The sequence below is a fragment of the Triturus cristatus genome, chromosome 10 (assembly GCF_964204655.1).
Source record: "Triturus cristatus chromosome 10, aTriCri1.1, whole genome shotgun sequence".
NCBI lineage: Eukaryota > Metazoa > Chordata > Amphibia > Caudata > Salamandridae > Triturus > Triturus cristatus.
Genome location: NC_140593.1, coordinates 1238793827 through 1238818775, shown reverse-complemented (window position 1 = coordinate 1238818775; position 24949 = coordinate 1238793827). Strand labels below are relative to the sequence as shown.

The 24949-nt window shown below is 48.6% G+C and overlaps 1 protein-coding gene across 6 annotated transcripts in view; it reads right to left on the bottom strand.

The window, feature by feature from the left end:
* Positions 1-13187, bottom strand: part of IKBKG (inhibitor of nuclear factor kappa B kinase regulatory subunit gamma) — a 228727-nt gene extending 215540 nt beyond the window's left edge. For 4 of the 6 annotated variants that reach the window (XM_085629872.1, XM_085629874.1, XM_085629877.1 and 1 more), the window contains exon 1: positions 13057-13187. The gene's annotated coding sequence lies outside the window, so the exon portion shown is untranslated. Of the gene's footprint in view, positions 1-11533; positions 11568-12700; positions 12735-13056 lie in introns of those variants that run through there. The other 2 variants (XM_085629875.1, XM_085629878.1) reach the window with 2 other exon arrangements.
* Between the last annotated feature and the right edge of the window lie 11762 nt (positions 13188-24949).

Here is a 24949-nt window from a genome sequence, read left to right as displayed (position 1 = left end):
TCAAGGGGCACTCCTCTCACCCATCCTGGTGTAATCTTTCTATTCACCACCTGGAATTCCCCAGCCCTGTCACTCACACAAACCAGACAGCAGATACACATCAGAGCAGAGGCCGCCTGAAATGGTTAGGCAAGCAAATACCAACTTTCTAAAAGTGGTATTTGCAAACACAGAACATTAAAATAAACGTTGCTAAAAGATGTATTTTATTATTCTGAGTTCAGGCATATCAAACTCGAGTTTCTACCATGTTCCCTGAGTCTGCTAGGATTATAGAGTGTAATAATTCCAGCAGCCCATTCTGGCCTATGAGAACAGGTAGCCTTACAATAGTGAAAAACGAAAATGGCTGTAATTCACTATTAGGACATGCCACACACATCAGGGCTTGTCCTACCTTACACTTACAATGCACCCTGCCCTTGGGCCTACCATAGGGGTGACTAATATGAAGTTAAGGGAATGTTTAGGGACTGGCAAGGGGGTGCCCTTGCCCAGTCAGCATGACAGTACCAGACTGCACGCAGGTTCTGCAATGGCAGACCTTAGACACATTTTACAAGGCTGCTTCTGTGGGTGGCACAACCAGTGCTGCAAGCCCACTAGCAGTATTTGGATTTACAAGCCCTGGGCACTCCTGGTGCACTTTACTGGGGCCTGACAGTAAACCAAATAAGCCAATCATGGAATCCAATCAATGTATATACTTTATACAGGGAGCACTTGCACTGTGGCACTGATTGGCCGCGGCACAGTGCTCTGAGCAGCTAACACCAGCAAAACACATGAGGCAACAGCAACAAAAAGTGGAAGGGAGACCCACGCCAAGGTGCCAGGTCTAACACCACTGGTATACGAAGGTAAAAGAGGAGGGGAGGAAAGAGGGAGGAGAGGAAAGGGGGGTAAAGAGGAAGGGAAGAGAGAAGGGGAAGGAAGGGGAAAGGAGAAACAGAAATGGGAAAAGGGGAAAAGAAAGGTAATTTAGAAAGGAAGGGAGAGAGAGTCAAAGAGAAAGCTATTTCTGGGCAAAGAAAGGAGGACACATTTTCACAGACTATGGTTTTTACGAGTATGGGTGCTGGACATCAGTGTCAATTACACCGAGTGCAGGAAGGAATCAAAGCGACACTGATGCAAAAGAACCCATGCCGTCATCTACTGTGAAACTTGGGGAAAATCTCATAAAAGACACTCGTTATAATGTAGTAAGAAAACGTGCAAGAGAGCTGAAGTGCTAGGGTAGAAATTGAACTATATGAAGATCTTTCGAATAGTTGTGACGTTTGTCAGCAGATTTGGAAGGCAGAAATGTTTCTGCGTCAAGGGAATCACAGATCCACATACAAACATCTCAATCGAAAACATACAAAGTAATAAAAAGTAGTCACTCCAAGTTGATCGCTGTTCATGGCTATCATACATTTCCATACAGGTTACGAAATAGCTGTGGTAAACAAATTACATGTTTGCATCTATATCACTGCTGCTTATAGTTTTGGGATTGGATTTTACTTTTGTAAAACTCAACGGTCGCTGTGCGTTTCTTCATGTGCATGCTTAGAAGGTGAACACACCTGGACCACCCTACTGCTTTCTTCCTTCATGCTTTCCCTTATTATGTCCCTTTTATTTTGTAGCTTTAATAATGCAATGGGGCGGTGACGCTTCCTACCTCCTCTGTCCTTTGCACCAGTCCCGTTCGCCTTCAAACCACCCATCACGGTGGGCAGAGGCGACCTCACGGGCAAACGAGCAATCCGCTTGCCTCCTTTGACATGGCTTGAAACGTTTCCCATCTCTAGCGCGCCTCCCCTTCCCCCGCACCTCTTCTTATCACTTTCGTTGTCCAGAACTCATTCCATCGTACATTTTTCCTTCAGCCCTCCTTTGCCGTTTCCACCTTGCCTGCTGGGAAACATTTCGCTGTAACCATCGTAAAGCGTGGCGGCGATCTTCTAGTGTAGATGTTCTGCATTTTACAATCTGTTAATTACCAATGCCGTGAGATTTAGGAGGGCATATTATAAAGACAAGTGATAAAATTATCGCCGCTTTAGCGGCAGAAAACTGCTGCTAAAAAGGCGATAATGGGCTTGATAATATGCCGCAGAGAATTCCAATAGAAGCCCATGTTAGATGTCCTTCACATCTAACATGGGCTTCAGTTGGAATTCCATAGAGCAGATTATCAAGCCCATTATCGCCGTTTTAGCAGCAGTTTTCTGCCGCTAAAGCGGCGATAATTTTATCGCTTGTCTTGATAATATGTCCCTATATTTTTATAACGAACAGCTTTTAAAAAATTTTAACACCACGACCTTTCACTACACTAGCCTGTCGATTTTCGAGGAACGATTCTTTGTATAATGATTTTACTGTTCCAAGCGGCACCCTCCGCGGTCCCGTCAGCCTCTACCCCAGCCCTGTAGGTCTACCTCTTAACTCTGCTAACACCACATCTTTATTTATTTTATTTAATGCGATTTTATATAGTGCGAACATTACCCGAAGGTGTCAGAGCGCTTTACAAAAGAACCAGTTGCGTTACATAAGGACTTTGGATTACAAGAGTTACAGAAGAGATATAAACAGAAAAGAATTGCAAATGTACAAGTTGTAAAGTCACTCAAGGAAGAGATACAAACAGATAAACTCTAAAATCACATAGGAGTGGTAGTAAGTACAATGGTCTATTACATATACTAGTGGTTAGAGTTATATATATACAAATTGCAAAGTCAATCAGGATTACATTTTAACAGCGATTAGGCTTGGACGATTATATGCACAATTATGGACAATTATGCGATTCAGCTCTGGGGTTTTTTTTTGCCTAGTTATTCATTTGCTGCACTTGTCACTTACTTTCTCATCTCCTGCATAAATTGCAGATTTTGATAAAAAATAAATTGTTTCTAGCTCAAACAGATAATAGTTGCTGAAAACGCCTTAGCACGTGTTCCAGCTCAGTAGCAGACCCTTTGTCGCGCAGAGGCAGGCCATCCTTCAGTCGCCAATAGCTGTATTTATGTTTTGACCTTGGATCCTTTAGTGTAAAATTACAAAATGGTGCAGCATTACTGCTTCAAAATGTGTTACATCATGCCACATAATTTGCTTTCTCTTGCCACATAATTTAGTGATCCCTTCCACATAATTATGGTGGCTCTGCTCATGACTCTTCCAAGGGCATTTTGCCAACCGAGTCCTCATGTCTGGGTGAGTTCAAGGTGTTGCTGCGTGCTCAACACGGGGCACGATTCACAGCTCTAGAGAGGAGTCTGAAGGCAGTGCATGTTTTTCGCAGTGCCACACTCATCCAATTCTTGGCCTCTTCTGAGAGCAAAGAGCAATAAAGTATATTTGACAAGCAAAATTACCATTTTAGGGGAAAGTGCGTACAATTGGTACACAAATGCTGATGTCAAAATATTCACACCAAAGGAAAGGAAATGCAGTGTCTCGGTGTATGTGTATGTAAGAGAGGGGATGGGGGAAGAGGAGGGGACGAAAGAATGCAGAAGGAGAAAATGAAAAGAAAGGGCTTTTCTTTCTTTATTGAGTTTTATACAGCGTTGGCTAGACCCGAAGGTATCAGAGCGCTTTACATGAGGATTAAACAATGTTACAGCAAAACAATCAGTTACATTCGTTACTAGCGCATTGATGACATAGAAACATTAAAAACTGATGGAGTAAGGAAGGGAAAAGGGGGAACAGTAGAGGGGATTAGAAGAATATTAGGAGGCAGAAGAAAGGGCATGGGTGAAGAACAGTAGGGGACAGTAGAGGTAAGGGGGGGGGGGAAGGAGCCTAGTGGTGATCATGCCCCTAGATGCAGGGGAGGGAAGGGAACATAACGGGAAGACGAGGAAAAACAGTGTCCGATGTCCGGCTGGGTAGGTGCTGGCCGAGAGGGCGAATCCCAGGGCCTGACTCCTCTACAGCTATGTATGATAGCTCCACCGGGTATCAGCCAAAGGTTAAGCAGGCTCCGCGGTAATACGTATGCTAGCTCCACCGGGTATCAGCCAAAGATTAAGCAGGCTCCGCAGTAATACGTATGATAGCTCCACCGGGCATCCGCCAAAGGTTAAGCAGGCTCCACGGTAAGTCCAAACAGTTGAAGATTCAGCCCAGGGCGCAACGTCATAGCTCCATTGAAAGTAGTGTAGAAGAGAGCTGGAAGTCCATAGGGAGGAGATCAGCAGTGGAGAAAAAATGATGAGACCTATGTCCGAAGTCCGGCTGGGTAGGTGACGGCTCTAGCGGTGAGCCGGAGCCAATCTCCCCTATAGCTGTTGATGCAGCTCCACCGGGAATCGGCCATGGTGCTCGTGCTCTGACGGGATAGAATGAAGATCATGAAGTGTCCAAAGGTTTCGAGTCCGGAAACGGGAGAATGACGAGGACAAGGATGGTAGGATAGGATATGGAGCTTGACTGCCATCTTATAGTCAGGCAAGTTAAGTCGCTTGACCCCTGTGATTCTGCGGCTGGACTTGCCACTAGATCTATGTTTCTATAACTCTGCTATGCCTTTGAAGGTTAAGGTAGGACCTCCGATCTCAGGGATAGCCAAGATGGAGACGTCAGGGACGGAGAGCTCCAGAACCCGGAAAAGGTATAAATAAATTCTTGAATGCCACCAAATACGAGCGTTATTTCCCGTCAACTGGGGCCCCGCAGGGATCCGAAGGTACCTTCAGTGCTACACTCACCCACACTTGCATTCCTTCTTTCAGGCCCACAGTTCACTGGCAGCATCTTCAGTGCACTATTCTCCAGCGTTTTGGGGCTTATGGTAGACAGTCTACAACCTCCAGGTCCACCCCCCGCCTGCAGTACATCCAGCCATCAGCCTTTGACGTGGGAGTCCTGCCAACAATAATCCCATCAGCGCGAGTTCACCGATATATTCCACAATAAGGCCTCACCAAAGCTAGTCATGCACTGTGGGGGGGAGGGGCGCCAAACTGAATTAAAAAGTAGGCCGTCAGGGTGTAGAATGGCCGATTACTCCACATCGTCCCCACTTTATAACTCACCCACCCTGCTCCTGTCGCCTCTCTGCCCCTCCTGCTCACTACCTGTCCTGCACCTCTACACTTCTGTCTCTTCCTGTTTCTGCCCCTCTCTGATGCCTGTCCGCTACCTTTAATCACTTTCCACCCCGTTTGCCCTCACTGTCCTCGCCGCCTGCCCTTTATCTCTGCCCTGTTTCTGCCCTTGCTCCTCGTGCCCTGCCCCCGAAAGCCCGGACCAGCAGCTCAGCGGCAGCGCTCTCTCCACAGCCCAATGAAGCCTATCCTCTGCCCAGGGCTGTCCCAGACACCAAGGGCCGGGGGGGTGTGTGTGAATGGGCGCGCACTTAGGGGCCTTTCACAAACAAAAGTGACACTCTGGAGGGAGAGCGCGGCGGAGGGGGCGGGGGTTAGGAAAGGCCAAAGTGAGAGCAGTCTCACCAGCAGCCCAGGTGCCCCCCATATCTCCGCAGAGATCACGCTGCCCCCACCCCACCCCTTCCGAGGAAAACACACACATACAACATGCACCGGGTCTGACCCGCAAGGGGCTGCTTTCCAACCCCCCAGAGCAGGGACCACCAGGGGGCCTGCCTGGGAAAACAAGCACGCCAAATGGGAGGACGTCTGAGAAAACGGGCTGTAGTGGGGGAGAGGGGCTCCTACAAATCAAAACGGGATGGGGGCCGCCTGCAAATTAAACACAGAAAGAAAAAAAACTTTAGAACCAAACGCAAGTAAAGTACACCAAAGCAACAAAAACCGCACAGAAGACGAGCCCGGCTGATTTATACAGTGATAAAAACATTCTCTCCTCTGCCTGGATTCAGGGAAGTAAAAATTGAGTTTATAATGAAATTACGCTTTAAAGCTTCTCTTTGGCAGGCTCGGCAAGAACTGGTGCATAATGCAAGCTGCTGCTGTTCACTATGCAGGGGCTCGCAAGATTCAAGGCTAACAAAATGAAGGGTTTGGTTAAACAATAAAAAAAACACAACACAGCACAAGTTCCCCGAAGACCTCAGGCCCTAGTCATCGCGTGCAAATAGATCATGAGTGTGCAGTGAGTAGAAATGTGAACCTCGATACACAACCCACATTGTGAGCAAGTCTGCATAAATGCAACAGTGTGCCTTAGCATCATCACCCACCGCTCTGGGCGCTACAATTAACAATTGTCTGTTCTGTAATCTTCGTCAGTGGGCACCTCTTGAAGATTGCGCATGACTCCGTTTTTGTTGTTGTTCAAACAGACCTAGTCGTGGGATCCTTGTACAAGAGTCAATCAGACAGTGAATGATAAAGGAACATTCATCAGTTTCAAAGGATGCATAGGGTGATTGCTTGGAATGCAGGAGCTGCAGCAGCGCCCCATGTCGAGTGACTATCAACCAAAATCAATTGCTTTTTACGGTTTGTGTTAGAAAAGCATAAAATGACAATAGCAATGCATTACAAGTGCTCATCATTGCCTTGTCCTCCCCGTGACTCCGTGCCAGCTTCACAGCTGTTGTGAAGACTTTTCTTATCTGCTTGTTAAATAAACAAGCAGATAAGAAAAGTCTTCACGACAGCCGTGAAGCAGGCGAGCCAGTCCAGGTGGGCCGGACCAAAAAGCTAAAGGGAGGCAACGAAAAACCCTCCTTTCCAATGGGAAGCCAGGGTTTAACATAAACACTGAAGCTACCCAATGGAAATGAGGGGCGGGGCTTTGAGTCCCTTCTTGTTTACTATAAGTCTCGAGGCGAGGAGCGCATGCGCGCTCCAACGCCAACCGAGACCTAAAAAATAAAGATTCCATGGCTACGGCCATAATAAGTTCATAACCATATTTGAGAATCCATAGTAGGAATAAGCAATCATAATAAATAGGGTCAACATATAATAGGTCCAAAAAACCAACAGATGAGATGCGGTCATATATGTAAGTATCGAAATGCATCACACGTAAATAAAAATGATTCATGCCACATTCCATCAAATTGCATACAGTAAAACAACAATAATAGAATAAATAAATATAGTAGAATAGTTAAATAAACTAGTAAAACAAATTGAAAAAAAAAGGAAATAAATATACATACAGATGTCCATTGGTAATAAGCGTAGACATAAGGGTATAATATATTAAGAAGAAAGAAAAGAATAAAAATACGTGGAGTATCATATGCAATTAACTTATAGCCTAAATATTGCAACCTAGTGGAAGGCATGCAGTCCTGGAGCATGGAAGTGAAGTCAAAGAGAGTGGACCCGAGGTATCATATCATCAATCCAGGTGCAGGAGTGAAAGAAGAAGGGCAAGACTGGCCCGATGGAATGTCTTAAACTTCAGAGTCAAAAGGAAGGTATGGCAACCAAACGTGAAGAAACACTAATAATACCCCCTTCAGTGTTCAACGACCAACCGTGGTTAATGTAAATACGATGGAAGGCTCTTCCTGTTATTCAACTACCTGTAAGACAGCTGGTTACTAATTAAGATAAAGTTATGGAGGTAGAAAAACGAAGCCATGAGCTTCAAAATATGAAAGTGGAAAGAGACCCATTAATGCAAGTCATAGGTGTTTGGTTGGTTACCTGTGATCGATAAGACATGCAAGTATCCAAGAACCGTTTCGGGCAATTAATATGTAGACTTCATGGAAAAAAAATCACTATTTAGAAGAATTCGTAAGAAAGAAGCAGGGGACCCTAGTCCACGTCTGTGATCTGAAACACGTCTTCCATACCAGTCGGTTCAAAGAGTCTGAATCACTTGTGGTCCACATTAGCACAATGACGAGCCACTGCCTGAACTTATATGGAATGAGAAATGGCGGTCAAGCACTTCCGGGGTGGGAGTAAGATAGGACGCAACACTACTCGAGCTGGCCTGGAGCCACCAAACCTACCACAGACTCCGGGTACGAGTCGGCATTTGTCTCATCTAATAATCTGTACTGTTTTGTAAGATTATATGAAGTACTGAGGGTGGTTATGAACCATTTGGTCCTTATGGATCAATTCATGTTAATAATTTCAAGAAGGGCAACTGCTTATGGATGGATATTTATATGCTCATGTCCTAGACTACGTTTAATTTCTCAGTAGGACAAAGCCCTCCACGCGCTCAGGGTGGATTTAGAATCTAATCTCCACCTCATCCCAGAGTTTTGATTCCTGTGTCCTGCTATCAGCTGCGCAAATAAACTGCGGTATTTTTCAGTTAGTGATGTATTACGATATCGTACATCCTCCTTCTGGGTACTCCAGGCAGCCAACTGTGCTTCAGGGCCCTCCTCTCTTTGGGTAATGGCGCTCTGGTGATTGTGCCAATCAGTGCCTTCAGGATGTCTTAAGGTCTAACAATGTCCATTCCCCGCCTTGCAGGGGGATGACGGAAGCATTAGCCGCTGCTCTCAACTCCCCACTTGCTTGCCCAGTCCGAGAGGAATGAGAGAACTCCTTCAGCTCTGCATCATTTCGACTCGTACAAACAGCTAGCCAGCAGGTCATAGTAAAAATCAAACTGTTCCGCTTCAGGAGCCTAATAAGCAAGTTCAGTTCAGGACTCTGTGTGTTCTCTAGTTAAAAGACAGAAGGCCTGATAATGTGCGCTAGATGCCACAGGAGCTAAAAATCACGTTCTCAAAATGAGTCTCATTTAGACCACTATAAAATGAAGATAATACTCTAGAAAAAGAATATGTTATGGCTAGCAATTACATGACTACCTAACCGTAATCTGTAGTCTCTGTATCAAAGGATTAAACGATCTCCCAAGATTCCAATAACTGGATAGACGACTGCACAACTTGCCACTTTATTCACAACACAGTAGCAGGACCCTTCCATCTGGGCACACACTAGACTTCTCCCAATATCAGAGGCCCTCCTATTGCTGCCTCAATCACAAGGCCCAAAGCTTTGTGCCTCTACTTTCAAGATGGTCCATTCTCTGGAGGCCTCGACTCCACTGACCCGGACTCCGACACCATCACTCCGCTCAAGAGGTCAAGCATATATTGGTTCTTCATCATTCACTTCCCCTTTAAAAATGTCGCTCAGACACAACACCGTCCAAACATCAGAAGACTGGGATTCAACTCTTTTTTCTTGGTTTACCGTAATGATTATGTGGCCTGAGACAATCTGACCCATTTACAACCAAGTTTATTTTAGTAGGAGAGCCAGGGGAAGCGTTCCACAACTGAGCTGAGCCCAAAAATATTGTAACAAACAGCGCTTCAAAGGGTACTGTTTAGGTGAAATATCAAACTATGTATGAATATGTGTAGACTTTAAAGGCCGATGGTGGTCGCGGACACAAGGAGATGGCATAACAAAAATGCGTGCATCTTTCTTCATCCATGTTTCCTTTCTACACCCCCTCTCATCGATTCTGGGTTCTGCCTCCTTGAATTGCATGCATATTTTGTTTCCATCGGTTTTCCGTCCCTCCTTGGCTTTCATTTGCAGCATGTCAGGTGCGGTTTTGTCAATTGTGCAGCTGTGTATGCTTGTGGACAGCAGTTTCAAAACTTTTTTGGCCCACCCATGAGGAGGGTGGTTGGGTTTGTGGTGGTTTTGCTATGGTTGGTTCTTTTTCCACCTCAATATTCCCAGTGGCTTTCGCCTCCTGTCCCAGGGCACTGTATACCCGTTTCTTCTTGTTCACACTTCCAACTAAAAACTTTTGAAGGTTCCACATTTAATAGCGGTCCCAAGTTTAAAAAAAAAAAAAAGCACTTGTCTGCTGCGGCATGTTAAGTTATTTTAATTATTATTTGCTAGCCTTTGTCGGCAGCCTGCAATCTAATTGGTTGATTTCCCGCCACGACACCCTTTGGTCGTCTCTGTAATTAGGCACCCTCATTGCAGAGACCAATTGGCTATGCCAATGCTTGTTAATACTTGCGGGCAGCAGCTGGATTTCCTTTTTCTGCTTGTCAAACCTGCAAACCCCTTGCTCCAACGTCTACACTGGTTGCCCTTCCGTAAGCGGTCAAAATGTAAAATTCGCTGCATTGTTTATAGGGCCTTGCATAATAAGGGTCCTTCTTACATTGCTAGGAAACTCAAGCCTTATGTCCCTATCAGGCCACTCAGATCGGGAGACAAGGCTCTCCTTGTGGTCCCTCGGGTGAGGAAAGCAAGGTTAGGCGGGAAGTCTTTTTCCTACCTCGCTCCCTACTATTGGAACCAGCTTCCAATTGACCCGAGACAGTGCCCGGACTATCTGCGTTTTAGAAAATTTCTTAAAACTGCCCTATATCGTTAAGGTTTGTCTACCTGGCTAATGCAATCCTTAGCGCGGGGATACCCCTTCGGGGGTGATTCAGGCGCGGTATAAAACCTATAAATAAATAAATAAGAAGGTATGCAGTACGTTTTTCAAGTAGCTAACAAGGCCTGGATGCACCACTGGATGGACAATGCAAGTCCTCCAAGTCAAACTTGGCTTCACGGTTACTCAGAGCTGGAGTTCTTTAGTGAGATTGTTTTTGCCAGTGATGAAGAGGGCGGCTGCTGGAGAGACCAAGAGTACTCCTTGGAAGACCACAAAGAAGGGCGTTGCACCTGCGCAGATGCGAGAGAACCACGGCTTGCATTGCTCATGAGCAATAAAACAGCAACTGCTGAACTTCAGGTAGTACGGAATGCGGCTGCGAAACCAATACTTGAAGTTCCTAAACACCAGTCTCAACGGGGACCTCCTAACTGTATTGATTATCAGTGAACAAAGGGATTTCCTTTAAGGCCTTATGCATGGCGCAGAAGGCGGGGCAAAATATCGGGCCCAGAGGATTGACAAGGATATTCCAGAAATATATCCACACTTGACATCTTTGGTCTGCTAGCTACAATCCTGTAGTTTTTCCCAAATTTAGGAAAAGCGTTTTCCGTGGCCACAGCCAAATTGTGGAATTCGATTCCACCAGCTGTAATTTACAGGATAACAATAGTTTTCAGAAAGCACTAAAGACCTGGCTTCTTTATCTTTAAACTATGGACAGCAATTTCCTGGTGATATGAGGATTCTCATTCTCCGGAGCTCTCTCTTCTTTAGAGCCTTGACGACCTGTGGTAACAGTGCACTTTATAAATCCATATAATTTCATTTCATGTGAAGTCAGTCAGCAGGAAGTGTGCTTTCAGTTTTTATAGGATAAACAATCAGCATAAAATCGTATGTGTGAGGTTTGTGACACGTGGTATCACGAAGAGCTGGTGTGTTGACCTAAAGTGAACCCCAAATGCTTGCCCAGGAATTAGCTAGGTTGCGATACAACAGATGCAGAAGCCAGTCTTGGTTTGGAAGGGATGAAATAAAACACGCTCTCCCTGAACACTGCTAAACTGATATCCAGAGTACTCCCCACTAGGTGATGTCCCCGGTGCCTCTCCCTCTCTAGCAACCTCCCTCACCCTCTCCCTCCAGTCGCCCCAGTACTTCTCCCACCGAGCCTCCCTCCCTGCAGGTAATGTCTATGGTATCCTCCCATCCCAAGTGATGTCCCCCTTACCTCTCCCTCTCCAGCCTCCCCCTCACCAGGCCACAAGAAATCTACTTGCCCACTCGTAGTGGCGAGTCAGATTTCATGAGGGTGAGCTATTTTTAGGGCTTACCGGCCCATTCCAGTGAGCTGACAAAGAACAGCTGTTCTGTTCACTCACAGCGAATGAGCAATAAAGATGCCTTTAAATCTCGTTTTTATTTGGTCACATTTGCTCTGCATTCAGAGACAAAGGACAAAAGTCAGTTTGTCTTCCTAAATTTGTTTTTCTTTCTCTGACTGAAGTTAGAGGATTTTGTAAAGTGAACTATGCGACAATTGTGCTGAGCATGTAATGAAAAGCTGCAAGATGCCAGGCTTTTCTACCTAACAACATTTAAATAGCTAATAAGTGAACTGTACAAACATTACAAAATGTATTTCTTTAGTTATGAAGGAAACTGTCTGTATTTCTGTGTGGTGAAAAAAAGATTTTTAGAGAATGAAAGCAAATCACAACACGTTACTTGGTGAGGTGCAAATCATAAATATTGTTGCTGAAACCCAATTTCCAAACATTGTTTGTACGGTATATAGTTTTATCAGTAAAACTGCAAGTTCATGGGAAAGTTTGTGGCTATTTGAATGGAAATAGCGCTGTCTGTAAATGACCATTGCACTACCACATCATGTTTTGGTAATATATTTATTAAAAGAGTGTTTTTAAATATGAACGGAGAAATATTCCTGCCCCCACCATGATCACAACGCGATTAGTGAACAAAGAGACAAGTCATGGGTCATGTGTACCCTATAAGTGGGCTAGATTCTTACTATGCATGAAGCAAACGTTTAAACCATCGAATCAAACAAAAGATGTTTTTTTGTACAGCAGAAATGTTGAACTCGCATATTTGAAGGTGCTATTATATCTAATAATGAAGAAAGGTAGCTCTATAAAATATTTTTCTAGAATCACACAATTTGAAACAAGTTTAGGAGTCAAGAACATCACAGTTGAGTAGAGTGCTCAAATTACCAGGCCTGCAGATTAGTAATACTTATTATTTTTCAAGGCTTGCTCTCCCACCAGTCTCCCCCATACCTCTCCCTCTCCTGTTTCCCTTTTCCTCCCTCCAGGTGATATCCCTGTTTCCTCTCCCTCTTTTGCCTCCCTCCAGATGGTTTCATTGGTACCTCTCTTTCGCTCAAACCTCCTCCATGGTATGCCTCTGATACCTCTCCCTCTCCAGCCTCCTCCCCCCCCAGTCTCCACAGTACCACTCCAAACTCCTTCCTCCCCACCTCCCTCTAGTCTCACTCCCTCCTCCCCCCCCCCCCCTCCCTCCTCCCCAGTCTCACCAGTATCTCTACTCCTTTCCAGACTCCCTGGTACCTTCCCCATCTCCTCCGCCCCAGTCTCCCCGGTACCTCTCCCCCAGTACCTCCCCCCTGTCTCCCCCGGTACCTCTCCTCCCCCTCCAGCCTCCCTCCCCCTGTCTCCCCGGTACCTCTCCCCCTGTCTCCTCGGTACCTCTCCTCTCCCCCCGTACCTCTCTTCTCCTCCTCTCCTCCTCTCCTGCCTCCTGCTCACGCCTCTTACTTCTCTTCCTGGTCTGGAAGTGTTTTGCTCTTGGACGCAACCATTACCGACGCCTCAAGGTGAGCTCACTCACAGCATCCACTCCACGGAGGTGTACTAAACCCAAGCACTGCCCTTTGCTTTTCTAAAGTTTTTACATCCCTGAAAGGGGACGAACACTTTCTACGAGCCCTCACTTCCTCTTCAAAGCCTTATCCCACCCCCGCGGATTAATGGACTCGACCAAAACGTAGAAGCGTGATAAATCGAAAACGAAACTAAAAGTTCGCAGCTGATTACACCACCAGAGCCAATTTGCTGAAAAGAGACTCTTGGTAGCACCCCTGGGGTATTTGACAGGGCGGAAAAAACACACAGACACTACACCCCGGGGGTACTGAAGAGATGGACGTGACAGCTATCCCGCCCCGGGGGGACTGATACAGAGGAAGCATGACACTACTCTCGTTATTTCCCGGAAGTCATGGCCTCACGCATGCCAAGGTACCTAAGACGTCTAAAAGAACTAGAGCGCTGACTTCCCTCCGAGGGTGACCAGGCCCGGGGAGAAGGCGGACCTCGCTTGCACTTCTGTTGTGTTTGTGAACAGCGCGAGCCTGGTCCGAGGGCACGGGAGCTCCTGGCACCTTCGTTGTGTCTCTTTCATGCACAGGGACAGGAAGCAATGCTGGACCCTGAAGGCTCTAGGCTTGAGAGTCACCGCCCTCTGTCCTGGGAGTGTAACTCCATGCTGGCACTGCTGGGATGGACACATGCACCCCGGGAGCCCATACATTGTGGGGCACGTAGCAGAGGAAAGAAGGTGCAGGCACATAGTGAAGGCACCCCCCACCTGGTCGCCCCACCCGGATCCCACAGACTTGGACCACACCAATTTCACGTTATGACAGAATTGAGGCCGCAGTTTATTAGGCAGTTTAAACTTACAAGCGATCCTTCCACATGCATTACTTCAATTTATTTGAAAGCCTGTGACCTCTGTACCATAGCCAGAAGCACTGTGCCCTACATTCAGTGCCGGCCATCATTCACTTCCCCACCGGGTGACCTTTCACTTCCGGTGCAACCACACGTTTCGTTCCAGGTAAGCGTCTGTTTCCAACCCGACCGGGTGACCTTTCACTTCCGGTGCCCCACACATTCCATTTCGGGTAAGCTTTTGCTTCCAACCCAACCGGGTGACCTTTTCACTTCCGGTGCAACCACCTTTGCTTCCGGGTAAGCATCTGCTTCCAACCCGACCGGGTGACCTTTCACTTCCGGTAGGTACCGCCATGCATTTCCTTCCGGGTAAGCGCCTGCTTCCAACCTGACCGTGTGACCTTACACTTCCGGTGCCATCACACCTCCCAACTTCTTCCGGGCCACAGGCTCCGCCCTTGACTATTTTCTTCTGGTTCAACCCCCAAGGCCATTTGCGGTAGCTTGCTAGTACCCCCTGGGTCCTGCCTGTTCTTGTTTGGCAGATGCTAAGTTTAAGTAGGATCACTATCCTCTGCTAGTAACACACCCTCCTGTAAGTCTCCTCTGCCCCTGCGACTCACTTTTCCTAAGTGTACGCCGCTCTCCACTTTTGAATTTCTCAGCGGGTGGGTGGCTTCCCTAACATTCCCAGGAGAAAGAGGGTGTTGCGACCCACGCTTCTGCTTAAATACCCCACCACCTCTAGCCAAATTCCAAGCCTAAATTTATGGCTGGGCTGAGCCCAGTGTCCTAATCTGCTGCCCAGCCAGTTCCCTGCCTACGCTCCCCTTAACCCCGCCCTTTCCAGCCCGGGTTCTGCTCCCGGGGGGTGGCCTCCACTAAGGCCCCCGGTCCAGCCACATCCCCCCCCCTTTTTGGGCTGGGGGGAGCTTGAAAGGCAGAGTCTGACAGTCAAGTTATACATTTACTATTATTATTTTTTTTATCTGCTTCAAATAAGTTATCAGCAAGAACAAGCGTGGCAGCACATCTGTTCCAGGTCACGTGATTGGTCACAAAGGGGGTGCATTTTAAATTATCGCCAAGGGTTAAGACACCTGCTTCAGAGATCATTGTGTCTCCATCAAGTGTGAGGGGATGATAATGCCTGTAGGATCACTCTTGTTAACGCAGTTCTTGAGAGATCTGTATTTTGTCCAGTCATTGTTCTGACTCATAAGGTAGCAGAGAGGGTTAATGTGCCTGCTGCTAAGCACATCATTTAACATGCAGATCACAGATTTGTATTTTATGTTGATCAGTAAGTGAGCAACTGATTTTGATGCTGAGATCATCTCGTTAATTCCAGTTCATAAGTTGTAAGCCTTCAAATATAGCACAAGGATCTATCTACCAGCATCAAGGAAACACGTGCAAACTGTAAGTCATGGCTTTAGATCCTTATATATATATTTTCTTAATCTGTTGTTGCTCTAAGATTACAAAGAAGGGCTGCTTTTGCAAGTAATATAGTCGTTTTGGTTCTGACAACAACAATCACTGCGCTACGCTGTATATCCTAATTTTGTGTTTCTCCTGACCATTCACTCAGAACATATTATTTCTTCAAGCTTGGACGATATCTGATTGCTACACCTCCACCCCACTGTCTTAAGTAACATTTCCTGTGCATTGATTGACACCGTTTTATGATATATTGTGTCTCTGTGTTTGATACCACACCCTCTGACACCCTACTTTAGGATGAGTAGCACTTTACAAGCACCAGATAAAAAATACATTAGTAGGTGCTGTAAGAAAGTGGGTTTCTGTTGCAGTAACCCCCCCCCCTTTTTTGCCTAATAGCTGATGCACTTTTCCTTGTTGTGCCCTGGGCTCCTGCCAATTAGGTGCCCAGGGCCTGTGTTCCTTCCCTAAAAACTGCCTAACAGCCAAAACCCAAATTGGCAAACCCTGACCACATGTCAGCCCCTGGTAAATGGTACCCTAGGTACCCAGGGCCCTGTGACCAGGGAAGGCCTCTAAGGGCTGCAGCACTCATTGTGCCACCCTTAGAGGCCCTGTACCCTAACACACACACACACACTGCTCTTGCAGGCTGAGTGTCTGGATACAAGACAAAACAGAGAGTCGACATGGCACACATCCCTGTGTGCCATGCCCACAACCTACACTGCCCTGGCATACATCAGCAACCCCTCTAGCTGGGTGCCCTATGCCAGGGGTATGGGCACAGAGGCAGGAGCCCTGTACCCCTACAGTACCCAGGTCCATTCCTGGGCCCTGTAAGTGCAGTGCTGCATCTAAGAGTATATGGTGCTGGGAGCTTGTCAAACACAAACTCCACAGCACCATAATGGCAGCGCTGAAGACTGAGATGTTTGGTATCAAACTGCTCAGCACATTAAATCCACACTGATGCCAGTGTGGGATTTAATGTACCAAGCACCACAGAGGGCATCTTAGAGAGGCCCCCTGAAACCTAAACCTACAATCCACGTCTGTTCTGAGGCTGCCTAGGCTGCCACACAGCAGACATGTTGCTGGACCCCTGGGTAGGAGAGCCCCTGCTCTCCTGGGTCTGCAACAATGCCCATCCTGGGCGAGGTGCTAAATCTCCTCCCCCAGGATGGGCAGGGGGAAGCTTCAAAGGCATGCCGCCTCTGTGAGCTTCCCCAGGCCACTGCAACCCCCCACTCTGGCGGGAAGCTTGGCCGGAAACCCCAAATTAGGACAGGGGATGTGCGAGCCTGCCAACCCCACCCCTCAGGTGGGGGAGGCGAGGTGAAGCACATCTCCGGGCTCTCGCCATCTTGAAGATGGGAAGCCCTGCCCAATCAGGACTAGGCTCCTGCCCCCCTCCCACAGGAGAGAGGCAGGATAGGGGGTGTACACACGGTTACTTGTAGCGGTAACCATTTACTCGGAACAACGTTATCCCCACCACATATCGGTTTGACGCATCACGAACCTGTTTACTAGCCTAACTACATCGCCACGTTTAAACCAACATTTTCGCATTAGCGTTTGCTCTTGGGATACAATGTTCTCACAAACCTCGTGATACCTTGACGCGACCAGTAGGCTTTCCATCATCGTTTTATGGATCAAAAGTCTGCAATTATTTAAAGGAAGCGACCACCTGTAAGAACAGAACAGGGGTTCTCATCGATCTTTAAGTTTTCTTGGTTTCATCCTTTACCGCACAACTTGCAAGGACACTTACAGGAGTGACTCCTCCAATATTTTTTTTCCGCGCTCTTTTTACTATCAATTTGATGTACCTCAGGATTTAAACTCGGGCCCCCTGGATTACAGAAACGCATATAAATTACACCCTGAAGAAGGTGGCACCCTTATTGTTGGGTGATTGCACCGAAACGCGCGTCGGCGTGTCTTTTTGCATGATCTGGTGGTGTCCATCAAATTAGATACACTAAGACTTTGAGGAGAGTTTTCTTGTGTGCATAAGAAGTATTTTAAATGTAGAGAAAATGTATGTACAGTGTATTGGTTGATTGTGTAAGAGTGCATGGTGTGCTTGGTGAGCATGAATGTGATGTAACTATTTATACACTCCCCTTATTCCTCTGAGGGGGCCCAGCCTGGTTTTTTGGATATGTCCTTTCAAAAATCCATTGTATTCATGTTTTGAGTATCTGTTTTTTGTATATACACTAAGAGAATTATTGAACAAAAAAAATAAACAAAAATACAATCTCTAATCACAATATATAGTTTTTTGTGTGTTCTCTTCCAAATGGTGTGGCCGAAAGCGACCTTTTTGGGTTATTTATCAGTGAGATCTATTTGATCTGTTGTTATCCAGAGAGGTAGAGCAAAACTTTTGTTCTTGTTATTGTACACACCCCAGGACAGGGACCCATTGGTCCCTGCCCTTCACCTACCTTTAACGCCCCTAAATCTAGTATTTAGGGTCACCCTGAACCTTCCTTCCCCAGATTCCAGATTCCAAAATACAAAGAAGAGCAAGAAGAAAGAAGACCTGCCCTGCAGCTGCTAAGAAGAGGAAGACACCAACTGCTTTGGCCCCAGCCCTACTGGCCTGTCCACCCTCGAACCTGCTCCTGCTAAATCCCAGCACCTCCTGTGGCCAGCAACCTCACAAACCCCGGAGGACCTGGCTACCTTTTTGGCTCTAAGCCCCTGGGACTCCCATGAGTAGAGGCTCTACTCAAAACCTACTTCTAATCCCTGACAGCAGCCCGGAACCGCGAACCCAGCACACTCTGCATCAGCCAAGCCTGGCCTGTGCCGGAGTGGACAAAGACCACGAGGACGACCCCACGGCGACTGTGACTCCGAGTCCAGCACCCAAGGACATCCCTCGACACTCCTGAAGAAGCCTGCAGCCTCAGAACAAGGTGCCCCCCCAACCGCGATCATCAGAGGGTAAGATTTCCCGACATCAAAAGGCACCCCTGCAGGCGGTGCCCCGCGGCCCCCTGTGCCCAATCCCGGGGTACCTACCTATCCTCCAACTACCCAACTTACCTCTCGAAGTGGTGGTGGCTTCTGAAGAATCCTCGTCCCCGAGCTTGCAGTCTTTTTCTAAACCGGAGATTTCCCATTGAAATCAATTGAGCGCCCGAAGGCTCAAAAGCACCCAGTCGCCCGAGTGGCCCTGGCAGTGCAACCTCTACACCTACCTACTTCCCCACTTGCCCTGAGTAAGTGACCAGGAGCCCAGCTCCCACAGCCGCGTGGCTTGCCCGACAGCAGCCACCAACCCAGGCCCCCCTATCCCTCATAGGATAACATTGGGCCTAACTCTCTCTGCACCCGGCCGCCCTAGAGTTGCTGAGGGTGAACCAACTGGACCTACTTGACCCTGGGGGACCCCTGAGTCTTTGCCCAGAACCTCAACTCTGCCAGTCGAGTACTTACCTTTAAACCGATAACTCTATTTTCTTCATAGGGTAACATTGACTGGCTTTTTCCTGAAATTTCTTCTAAGTGTGGACTTTTCAAATCTTAAAATATTCACCAAAAATCAGCCGAGTAACGAAAACGAAAATACTCACCTGCTCTTAGGTGAGCTCCCAGTGCTGGATCTTGGTGCCCAGCACTGACTCTGAAAAATACTTACAACTGTACTTACCAGTAACCCAATTTTCTCCCATAGGAAATCATTGACTGTTTTTCTGTGAAATTTCTTTTAAGTGTCAATTTCTGCAATCTTTAAATATTCTTTAAAAGTCGTATAATATCTGAAAACGTAATTACTTACCTGTTTTGGATAAAGGTCCCAGTACTGAGTCTAGGTACCCAGTACTGGATTACAAAAGTAACGAGAACATACTATACCTGCAACTTGAATTTTCTGCCATAGGGAATCATTGACTGTTTTCTATTAAATATTTTCTAAGTGTCAACTTTTAAAATAGCAAAATATTGTCTAAAAATCATCACAGTAATTAAGTCGACTCTTATCACTTGATTCCAAGTACTGACCCAGGACTGAATCTAGGATCCAGTCCTGGAATTCCAAAAGTAATCCTAAAAGTAATCTGGTGCAAATAACTTGAAACTTCCATTGAACTCAATGCATTATTGTGTTTAAAATAGTGTTGCCTATTGCAACCACTTGTAACTGTTTACAAAGTCAATTGCATATTGCAAAAGTATTTATATAAAGCATCTCATTCTGAGAAAGTATATTTTAATTCCAATTGTTGGTTCTAAAATAAAACAAGCATATATTTTTTTATATAAACCATTGGCCTAGAGATCAGTTCTTGAGTGTGTGAGACCATTTGCTGGCTGAGTGTGTACAACAGATGTTTTACACTGTCCTCTGATACTGCCTTACTGCTCGACCAAGCTACCACTTTAGAGAGTAAGGTTATATCTAACTTTAGCCTCTGCCAAACCTATGGGGACTGTGGACTCTGTACACCCTGTACCTATTTGGGAACAGTATATACAGAGCCACTTTCTCACAGGTGCCATTTAAATCATTATTAATGCAGTTACTTATACACACAGATACATCATGCATTTTACTGTGCATGCAACTCTTACATAAAGGGGTTGAAAAAAGTCAAAACCTACCTCCAAGTCATAGTTTCTCTAAAGTACTTGTGAAGTGATCAGCTATGTGCCTTTGTTTCCTTGCATAAGATTGGCATCTAGGTGTTTGGCCCCCAACCAGGATGATACTGAAATACGAAAGGGCTGACAGCCCTTTACACCAGGTTCCTGCTTTAGATCTAGCTGGAAGTGAAAATAAGAAAGCCCTCTGCCGCCTGTGCAGTCACTGTGGAGTTGTGTCCAGTGTTGGAAAATGACACCAGGATAAATTCAGCGTATTTTCCTGGGTCAGGACCAGAAATAGCTGCGGGAACCAGGTTCCCGTGCAATTCCGCTACTTTCCGGCACTGCAAGCTGCTTTTTTCTCACCTAAATGTGCCAGTACAGGCAGAGCTAAGCCCCTACTGTGTACCTTCTCCAGCCCCGAGCCCTACAACTACCCCCTCGATAGCCCTGAGTCCTAAGACTGTCCTCTGTCACATCCTCTCCCAGCCCTGAGCCCTAAACCCACCCCTCCCCCTCCTTAGCCCTAAGACCAGCTCTTGCTACGCCCTCTCACCAGCACAAAGAACTAGGGCTGCCCCTTCCCAAGCCCTGTTGGAATGTATGTTGGTACCATGATGACCTCTCACAGAGAATGCAGCAGTTTTGAGTACCATGCTGCAGCCCTGCCATGTACCACGCATCAGGGGTTAGACTAACGCATTTTAGTGCTGGTGTCTGCAACATTGTGATGCGGCACTCTAAGCACTCAGTTGCATGATATAAAAGCAGTCTGCCAGTGCACTAAAATTGGCTTGCTCTGCCTGCCTCTGATATTTTTGTCTCACTGCTAGTGTCTCAAAGCATTATCTTATATTCATAGCGGGACTTTGTTGTCACTGCGGGTATGGACATGGGACGATGTGGTCTCAGCAACACTCTGGTCATAAATGTAAACAACACTGCTGCAGGATAGACTGCAACAGCACGTGGATGTTAGTGGCAAGCCTTGCCTTCTTGTCTGCCTGAACCATGTGCAGGAGATGGTTGCACAGGTGGCGGACAGCAGCTTTGTGTTTTCCTTTTGGCACTTGCCGCCAGTCATGAGAGAGAACTGCCTGGCATCTTTTCATCCCACACATGAGCGACCAGTGAGAGCTCATTGTATTGTGGAGGGATACTGAGCTTCAATGGCTGTAGGATGTTTACTTTCCAAGCCTGGTCCAAGCCAGGCCAGGCACTGCCTGCAGAGTCTTAAGTCCTGCCTGGCCCACTTGTTCTGCCTCTCAACTGCCTGCCCCTGCTTGTTCTGCCCCTCAGCTGCCTGTCCCCGCCTCTCCAGTCCCAGCCCCAGGGTTGCCTGCCCCTGCCTCTCCAGCCCCCCAGCTGCCTGGCCCCGACCTCTTTAGTCACCCAGCTGACTTCCCTCGCCTGTTCTGCCCCACACCTGCTACTTGCCATCGCCTGTTCTACCCCACACCAGCTGCCTGGCCCCTGATCCCACCTTTTCAACCCCCCAGTTGCCTGTTCCTCCTTCTCTCTAACCCCCCCCAGCTGCCTGTCCCCCGCATCTCCAGCCCCCAGCTGCCTGTGCCCGCCTCTCCAGCCCTCCAGCTGCCTGCTCCCCCGTCTGTCCAGCCCCAACTGCCTGTCCCCCCTCTCCAGCCACCCATCTGCTTGCACTCTACCCTTCCAGCCCCCCAACTGCCAGTCCCCCCCGCCTCTCCGCCCCCAGCTGCCTGTCCCCCCACCTATCCAGTCCCCCAGTTGCCTGTCTGCACGTCTCTCCAGCCCCCCAGGTGCCTGCCCCCGCCTCACCATCCCATCAGCTGCCTGTCTCCACGCCTCTTCAGCCCCCAGCTGCTTGTCCCGACGCCTCTCTAGCCCCCAGCCACCCAGCTGCCTGTCTCTACACCTCTCCAGCCCCCCAGCTACCTGCCCTCACACCTCTCCAGCCCCCCGCTGCCTGTCTCCACACCTCTCCAGCCCCCGAGCTGCCTGTCCCCACGTCTCTCCAGCCCTCCAGCTGCCTGCCCCCCCACGCCTCTCCAGCTCCCCAGCTGCCTGACCCACACCTCTCGAGCCCCCCAGCTGCCTGTCCTCTCGCCTCTGCAGCCCCCAAGCTGACTGTCCCTACGCTTCTCCAGCCCCCAGCTGCCTGGCTCCACACCTCTCCAGCTCCCCAGCTGCCTGTCCCTACGCCTTTCCAGCCCCCAGCTGCCTGTCCCCTTGCCTCTCCAGCCCCCCAGCTGCCTGTCCCCTTGCCTCGCCTGTCCCCTTGCCTCTCCAGCCCTCCAGCTGCCTGCCCCTATGCCTCTCCAGCCGCCCAGCTACCTGTCCCCATGCCTCTCCAGCCCTCCAGCTGCCTGTCCCCATGCCTCTCTAGCCCTCTAGCTGCCTGTCCCCATGCCTCTGCAGTCCCCCAGCTGCCTGTCCCTATGCCTCTCCAGCCGCCCAGCTGCCTGTCCCCACACCTCGCCAGGCCCCTAGCTACCTGTCCCCACACCTCGCCAGCCCCCCAGCTGCCTGTCCTCATGCTTCTCCAGCCCTCCAGCTGTCTGTCCCCATGCCTCTCCAGCCCTCCAGCTGTCTGTCCCCATGCCTCTCCAGCCCCCTAGCTATCTGTCCCCATGCCTCTCTAGCCCTCCAGCTGTCTGTCCCCATGCCTCTCTAGCCCTCCAGCTGTCTGTCCCCATGCCTCTCCAGCCCCCTAGCTACCTGTCCCCATGCCTCTCTAGCCCTCCAGCAGTCTGTCCCCATGCCTCTCTAGCCCTCCAGCTGTCTGTCCCCATGCCTCTCCAGCCCTCCAGCTGTCTGTCCCCATGCCTCTCCAGCCCCCTAGCTATCTGTCCCCATGCCTCTCTAGCCCTCCAGCTGTCTGTCCCCATGCCTCTCCAGCCCTCCAGCTGTCTGTCCCCATGCCTCTGTAGCCCTCCAGCTGTCTGTCCCCATGTCTCTCTAGCCCTCCAGCTGCCTATCTCCATGCCTCACCAGCCCTCCAGCTGCCTGTCCCCATGCCTCTCCAGCCCTCCAGCTGTCTGTCTCCATGCCTCTCCAGCCCCCTAGCTACCTGTCCCCATGCCTCTCTAGCCCTCCAGCTGTCTGTCCCCATGCCTCTGTAGCCCTCCAGCTGTCTGTCCCCATGCCTCTCCAGCCCTCCAGCTGTCTGTCCCCATGCCTCTCTAGCCCTCCAGCTGTCTGTCCCCATGCCTCTCCAGCCCTCCAGCTGTCTGTCCCCATGCCTCTGTAGCCCTCCAGCTGTCTGTCCCCATGTCTCTCTAGCCCTCCAGCTGCCTATCTCCATGCCTCACCAGCCCTCCAGCTGCCTGTCCCCATGCCTCTCCAGCCCTCCAGCTGTCTGTCTCCATGCCTCTCCAGCCCCCTAGCTACCTGTCCCCATGCCTCTCTAGCCCTCCAGCTGTCTGTCCCCATGCCTCTGTAGCCCTCCAGCTGTCTGTCCCCATGCCTCTCCAGCCCTCCAGCTGTCTGTCCCCATGCCTCTCTAGCCCTCCAGCTGTCTGTCCCCATGCCTCTCCAGCCCTCCAGCTGTCTGTCTCCATGCCTCTCCAGCCCTCCAGCTGCCTGTCTCCATGCCTCTCCAGCCCTCCAGCTGCCTGTCCCCATGCCTCTGCAGTCCCCCAGCTGGTTGGCCTGCAGTCCTGGTTGAGAAGTCAACAACTTCTCATCTGCATCAGCCAAGTGTGTTTGTTGGGGGGACCGGGGTTCGCACAGTGTACGCTCCTGCGAGCCCCAGTATTTACAAAGCACGATACCATCCCCGCCACAGCCCTGTGTCCATCTGACTTGGCTCCTCAGCTCTGCACACAGGACAGACTCCTCGACTCCAGACAAAGGAGAACAAACTGGACTGAGGTCGAAGTCCTGAGAGTGTCCGGAGCCTGGTCAGAGTGATAACACAGCCCTCTAGCAGCGCAGTGAGCTGCGGGGACATCCTGTGAGTGCATCCAGACGGTACAGTGGCCGGGGCAATAATGTTTGAAAGGCTACCTAGTGCTGGAAAGTAGTTGCCAGTCCAGGAGTTTCTCAGTTTGTTGTTATGATTAAAAGAGGTGTAGAGCTCAGCTCTCCTGCAGTCAGTTGGTAAGCGGCCGGTGACGGGGAAGAGCCCTTACTCCCCATGAGGTGATGTTAGACTTGGCTTTTTCAGCGGGTTTACCCCCAGACTTGTTGCTTTTTGGCCTCCTGTTTTTGTTGGTTTTATGACTCTGGGCACTTTACCATTGCTGATCAGTGCTAAAGTGCATATGCTCTCCCTGCAAATTGTGTGTATGGATTGGTGTTTTCATGATCGGCTTATTTGATTTACCCTAAGTCCCTAGTACAGTGTACTGTGTGTCCCCAGGGCCTGTAAATCCAATGCTGCTAGTGGTCCTTCAGCACCCGAATGTGCCACCCACCCAAGCAGCCTTGCAATTGTGACTGCCATGTCACCCTGGTAATTGCACCCTCTTGCCAGGCCCTAACCTTCCCTTGTCTTACATGTAAGTCACCCATAAGGTAGGCCCAATGTACCCCTGCGGGCAGGGTGCTGTGTATATTAAAGGTAGGACATGTACTGGTGTGTGTGTGACATGTCCTGGTAGTGAATTACAGTGTATTTCGTTTTTCACTTTGGAAAGGATGTCTGTTCAATAGGATAGAATAGGAGTTTACTTATAACATCTTATAAGCATAACGTCCCATTGGGACACGATGGGAAGATAGAGTTTATTATGCCTGAACTCAGAATATAAAAATGAATCTTTTAGTAAAGATGGTTTTTATATTGTGTGTTTGAAAATACCACTTATAGAAAGAAGGTATTTTCTTGCTTAGCCGTCCTGTGTGCCTCTGCTGGGTTGTGGATTGACTGTCTGGCTTTG